Consider the following 6,885-nt stretch of genomic DNA (forward strand, 5'->3'; position numbering starts at 1 on the left):
CAGTGCAGAAGAGATACTAGAGAGATGGCATACCCCCAGGAGAAAGAGGACAAATACTAACGCTAGGCCCCCACCCTTTAGAGTCCCCGTGCCCTGGAGGCCCCCTCGAGGTGAAATGGAATTGGCCTGAGGTCTGTGCTCTACTCTGTTTTCTCCGGTTGCACTCCCAGCTTCCCTCGCTGAACAACCACCTGGGGTTTCCCGACAGAGCCCGGCCTCTGGGAGGCGAGCCACACCCTTGGCTCCTCTGCGTCTCTTCCCCCCTCCTCCCCCAGCTAGCCGCAGACAGGGGCTGCCCAGGGAATTAAAGCCTTCTAGTTCTTGAGGCTTTCTGCAGTGCTGACCTTTCTAACTCCCTGTCCTGTAGCTGCTCTTAGGCTTAGATTATTTTGGCTCTGCCAACCTCCTATACGGTACTAATTGCGGTTTTACTTCAATGTGCACTTTATACAATTGAGGGCGAATTATGGGTGCTTGCTCCCTGCCCCAACAAAATGTAATCTCTTTGAAACTCAATTCAGCTGTCTCCTTATGGGTTCCTCCAAAGGTGTGTATTCATCACCGGTTTAGGCTCGGGTCAGAAAGCAAAGATTCAAATCACTGCTCCATGTCTACTAGCTTGGACCTATCACTGAACTTCTCAGAGCCTCACTTTCCTCAATTGTACAACTGAGTCGCTGTGAGAATAAAAAACAGTATATGGAACCTGGTACACTGGATAAATGTAAGTTATTAGAAAAATAGACTACATTTCTCCCAGGGGCATGCTGGTACCCTGGGTCATGTAAACAGTCTCCCTTGTACTGACACACATACCCCACCCTGAAGCATGGGCTACTACTCTGTGTTCCTACCACATCCATTTCTGATCTCCTCTGTATTACTTATCAGTATGTACTTGTTTTTCATCTGTCAGACCATGGCATTTTGGAAGGGAAGGATGGTGTCTGGGTCATCTCTGTATCCCTTCTACCTAGTGCAGGGCTAATTGATCCATTTATTCTACAAATCTTTATTGACTCTTTACTGTGTGCCAGGATCTGGTTTAGATGCTGGGGATACACTGGTGTGTAAAATAGACATGATTCCTGCCCTTTGAAGCCAACAGACTAGTGACAAAGGCAGCCCCAAGCAAGGACTATGGAAAAATATGCTGTAGGGGTAGAGAACATGCTGGAATAGGGGAAAAAGCAGGGAAAATCACCTAGGTAGAGAAGGTCAGGGAAAGGCTCTCTGAGGAGGTGCCAAGACCTTAAGGTTGAGAAGGACTTAACCATGTGACTTAGCCAAGAATGTTCTGAGCTGAGGGAAAGGTGAAGACCTTGAGGTGGAATAGAGCTTGGCCTATTCAGTATAGGCAAGAGAACGAGTAGAGAGGTAGGCAGGGGCAGGCAGGGGTCAGATATGTGGAGCCTGGAGACTCTGATAAGAATATAGATTCTTTTCAAAGTACAATGGGAAAGAAACCATTGGCAGTTTTTAAGCAAGCAAGTAACATGATTGGATTTATATTTTTAAAAGATTTGTCTGGTTGCTATGAGAATAGACTGCAGGGGGCCAGAGTGAAAGCAGAGAGACTGATGAGGAGGCTAGAGCAATTATCTAGGCTAAAAGTAATGGTAGCTTGGACTTACAGGGTTGCAATGGAGAGAAGTGGACAGACTCAAGATATATTTCTGAGACAGAATCAACAGGACTTAAGGATAGATTGGATTTGGGAGGTAAGGAAAAGGAAGAAATTATAGTCAATGTGCCCAGCTGTGTAGATGGTGGTATCATTTCCCATGAAAGGGAAGACTAGAAGGACAGATTTCAGAGGCAGAATCAGGGGTTTTGTTTTTGATGTGTTAAGTTCTAGATTCCTGTGGGATATCCAGGGGGAGTCATCCTGTAGGAAGTGGGCTGTACTCTGTATATTTCTAAATACCTCTTAGAGGAGAAGTCTGAGGTGGAAATAGAGTTTTGAAAAGATTATCAGCATATATGTGATATATAGCATCCTGAGACTGGATAATATTACCTCAAAAGCCTAGAGAGAGAAGAGAGAAATGCCTCTTCCTGACTCCACCCAGCAGTTAAAGATCTAGTCAAAGAGTAGATGCCAGAGCAGAGAGGTTTTGGGGCCACTAACACAAGTAGAATGAAGCAGGATGTGCAGTACCTAGACTTTGGGGCAGGAGTGCCTAGTCTTTGATTGTCATCTGTCCATACTAACATCCTCATTCCCACCTGGTGTCAAGTCCATGTGGCTTACTGCTGGGTTCTGTTCATCCGGACCCCATGTCCCATACCTACTCTGCTCAAGGTCATTGGAGAAAATGCTCCACTGTTCCTTCTGCCACCCTCAAGCATGATGAGTTACACCCTTTAACCATTCCTTCTCTTCTCCTCCTGGACTAAGTTGGATGTGGAGACCTGCATGAGGTTTGTCCTTTAGGTTAAGGGTAGACCACTGTATCAGAGAGATTGAACAATTTGTTCAGTGGCTTGAACAAAATAGTTTCTTTTTGTCTTATATAATGATGTAAAGGCTAACATTCCAGGTCAGCTGATGGCTGTTCTCCAAACTGTTATTTGGGCACCCAGGTTGATTCCAGCGAGTTACTCCACCATTCCCTAGGGACTTTCCACTGTCTGCAGTTGTGATTAGTTCCTGTGGGGTCCTTGTATCTCTTATCGTCTCTCTCATCACTCATCCAGGGTGATCTCATCCAATCCTTGGCTTTTCTACCACTGATAACTTTGAAATTTGTATCTTTGGGCTGGCCTCTCCCTGAAATTGAAATCTCCACTTGGGTATCTAATTAGCCATCTCAAATTCGATATGTCAAAAAAATGTCTAGTTCTTCCTGCAGTCTTCCTTCATTCAATTGACAGTTCTGTTTATCCAAGTGTTTGGGCCAAAAATTTTGGTGTTATTCTTAACTCCTCTTTCTCTCATATCCCATATCTGGTCTATCAGTAAATGCTATCAGCACCATTATCAAAATACCAGATATCCTTCACTAGTTGAATTTCTGCTACCCAAACTCAAACAACATAAAAGATACGGATAAAATTTTAAATACCATGCAGTAGCTGAGCTCTTACTAGCAACACTATGCTTCAACCTGGGCCCTATGATTTAGAGGACCTTGCATATCACAAACAGAAACAAAATAAAAGAACACTTGAGTGCCTCTGTCCCTTGGGATCTGAAGCTCAGTGCGATCACAACACAACCCATACTTATAAACATCCTCTCTAGGACTAGAACCATTCAGGCCCCAGGGAATGCATCTGACATCTCTTGCCCTACATCCTCGAAACAAAAGGCAACGATGTTGATTATTGTAAAGGTTTACACTTTGTGTCACTGTCAGCATCACAGGCAGGCATTACTTCAGAGTCTGGGGAAGACTGAGGGTAAGAGAAAAGACTTGCCAAATCCTTTCTCTCTGATGGCACGAATGCAGTAAATTCTTGCCTAACAAAGTATCATTTCCCAATAGTGCCCAGTGTCCATTTTCTTGCTTCTCTTCCAGTTTCAATTAGTTTTCCAAACTAGAGGTATGAACAAATTACCTAGGTATTCACAATAGTTGCACACGGCAGCTGAGGAATGTTTCACAATTGAACAAGTCTTATTACTACTTAATCCGTGTATAGATCTAGATGTAACGTGTTAACATATGGTACCAATTCTTTATACTGACAATTAGATGAATATTGAATGCTAGAATGACAGTTATGTTTTTAAAAATTAGTAAGATTTGGTTAAATTTCTAAGCACAAAATATGTCACCTTTAAATAATTTTGATTTAAAGTTTGGTATTAACTAATATGTATATCTTGCTTTTTAATTTTTAATAGATCATTTCGAATATTTTGGAGCAAATGTTTTGAAGTTTTAAAAATATATGAAAATGTTTTAATTTCTTATTTTCATGTTTATTTTTATTTAATTTTTTTATGAAAATAAATTCAAATTTTGTGTACTGTTTTGGCCTGGTAAAGCTGCTCGAATGCAACATACAGAAGTGGGTTGGCTTTTACAATGCGGATTTATTAGCTTACAAATTTACAGTTCTAAGGCCATGAAAATGTCCCAACTGAGGCCTCAACAGGACGATACCTTTTCCGAAGACCAGGTATCCCAAGCTGGGGATCCTCTGTCAGAGAGCAAGGCACATGGTGACGTCTGCTGGTCCTTCTCTCCCAGCTTTCATTGCTTCAGCTTCTGGCTTCTTGGTCTATCACTTTCTCTCTAAAATTCTCTAGCTATTTCTCTGAATTTCATCTCTTAGTTTCTGTATGTTTTTTATCCTCTTATAAAGGACTTCAGTAAAAGGATTAAGACCCACCCTGGGGCAGGCCTCAACTGAAACAACCTAATCAAAAAGTCCCACCTACAATAGTTTTCTACACCCACAGGAGTAGATTAAATTTAATATATGATTTTCTGGGGTACATAACAGCTTCAAACTACTACATGAGCTTTGAAAAAGAATTACATTTTAGTTTTAATTCCTTATATCAGAGCTTGGTAAACTTTTTCTGTAAAGGGCCAGACAGTATTTTAGGCTTTTTGTGCCATCATGTCTGTCATAACTATCCAACTCTGCCATTGTAGCATGAAAGCAGCCATAGGCCATACATGAGTGAGTGTGGCCATTTTCCAATAAAACTTCATATACAAAAGCACATAACAGGCCTCGTTTGGCCCAGAGGCTATAATTTGCTAATCCCTACTTTAGATCATTAGCTGTCAAGAGAACACAAATTAGGTGAAAATTTTGATTATAACAACACATTAATGATTTTGCTGAAATGAAGTTAAAAAAAAAAAAAATTATAGGTGTCAATGCCCTTCAGCCAAAAACCACCAGGAACACAGCTGTACTTAAACAAGTTGGATTTATTGTTCATTGTAGTGAAGGAGAATACACACCACTGGGGATCATGGGATATCTCACTAAGGAGTATTAGAAAGAACCAGTTAAAGGAGTTGAGCTTGGGTTGAGTGATTTGGCGGAAAGTCTAAGAAAACGAGAGATTGCTCTAGATTGGATGTCAGAAATCAGGAGCAATTCTGTGACTGGGAAACTCAATAAATCTTATCTATAGGGGAAAGGAGGGATCTTGCTGCTCTCTGTGCTTAGGCAAAATTATGAAGTGGCCTTGTTTTGTCGCATTTTATCATGGTCTCAGTACCCTTGTCTGAGATTGGTACTTGGTGAGATTGCTTATGTCATTGCTCTGGCCTAGTTGTGTGTGCCAAGCCAGCCTCCTAAGGTCAGGGGCTGCTCTTTTTTCTGCTCTATTTTAGAGAGTGAATATATAATAATTTATTAATTACATAAATATTTTCTTTATTTCTCATCCAAATATTCCAGCCCATTGAAAGGACACCCAGACATACACTATGATAATTAAATTTGGTCTATCTGATAGACTTTCAATCATGTAAAAATTATAGACCTACACATAGTTTTCATTTTGTCATTATGAAGGTATGTTTGTTTAGGTGTGAGGATAGTATATATTTTATTTAATAGTTTGTCATCTTGATTTATAGGTTTGAACATTTGGACATTGGGCCTCCATTTTGGTCCCAGGCCCTGCAAATATGAGTAGTAGGCCTGCTTTCTTCTCCCTAACCAGATTCAAGGTGGCATGACTACCCTCACCTCAGAACTCACCATCCAAGCTCAGGAACCAAATAGATCCAGGGAAGGATGTCCAACTTACCTCCAGGATTCACACATTTCTCATGCCCCTAATACCCTTCTCCAAGCCATTTTAATTTCTCACCTTTTATGGTGGCTTTGTATGGTATCAATTTAAGTAAGTGGGAACTGTATTTCCCAGAATTCCTTTTCCTGGATGGTTCTGGGTAAGGATTGGCCACAGGAGGAGATTTGGGTGGGATTTGGAAGATGAACATGAAGCTGTACCCATGCTTATACTTCAAAGGCCAATGTAGGGCCAGCTGCTCCTGCAGCTTATGCATGTTTTCACTGATCTGCTAGCTCCCCTTTCTGGTGTGAGGCAGCAGCAGAGCCTACCTTCAACTTCTTCAACTTCTGCAGGTTGATGAAAGACATCGGCTTCTCCTGCTGGTCATCCATATCATCAAAGTTGGAGGCTGAGAAGTTGTCTTAGATTCCTAAGGCTATCGTAAAGTACCACAAATCGGGTGGCTTGAAGCAACAAAAATTTCATCTTTCACAGTTCAGAAGGCCAGAAGTCCAAAATCAAGGTGCTGGCAGGGCCAGTCTCCCCACAAAGTCCCTAGAGAAGAATCCTTCCTTGCCTCTTCCAGCTTCTGGTGTCCCCAGGTGTTCCTTGGCTGGTGGCAGCTTAATGCCAGTCCCTGCCTCCATCTTCACAAAGCTCCTTCTCCCTGTCGTGCCTGTGTCGCTGGAGTCCTCTTCTCTTCTTTTGAGGACACTAGTTATATTGGATTTAGAGCCCACCCTATCCAGTATGACCTCATCTAAACTTGCTTATATCTGCAAAGGGCCTATGCCAAATAAGGCTACATTCACAAGTACCAGAGTTTAGGGCTTTAACATATCTTTTTTGGGAGACAAAATTCAACCCATAATAGAGCTAGTGAGAGACTGACAGAGGATCCAGTTTGTCCTCACAAGTTCTAGTTCATCTTTTTGGGTTCCCATTTGTCTTTGCCCCCCCCCCACACACACACACACACTCACACTTCATGCCCATCTTTCCTTCTGAGATGCCTGCTCTGCTGAATTCCAGCCCAATACCAGATGCATAAACAACAGCTATACAGAAACCGTTAAACTTGCACTCATCATTACATAAAGGCAAATTCCTACAATAATTCCCTTACTCTATATCATTCCTAGTGGCTTTTCTTCACTGAAAGAATG

Source organism: Choloepus didactylus, chromosome 2 (genome assembly GCF_015220235.1).
Source record: "Choloepus didactylus isolate mChoDid1 chromosome 2, mChoDid1.pri, whole genome shotgun sequence".
Lineage (NCBI taxonomy): Eukaryota > Metazoa > Chordata > Mammalia > Pilosa > Megalonychidae > Choloepus > Choloepus didactylus.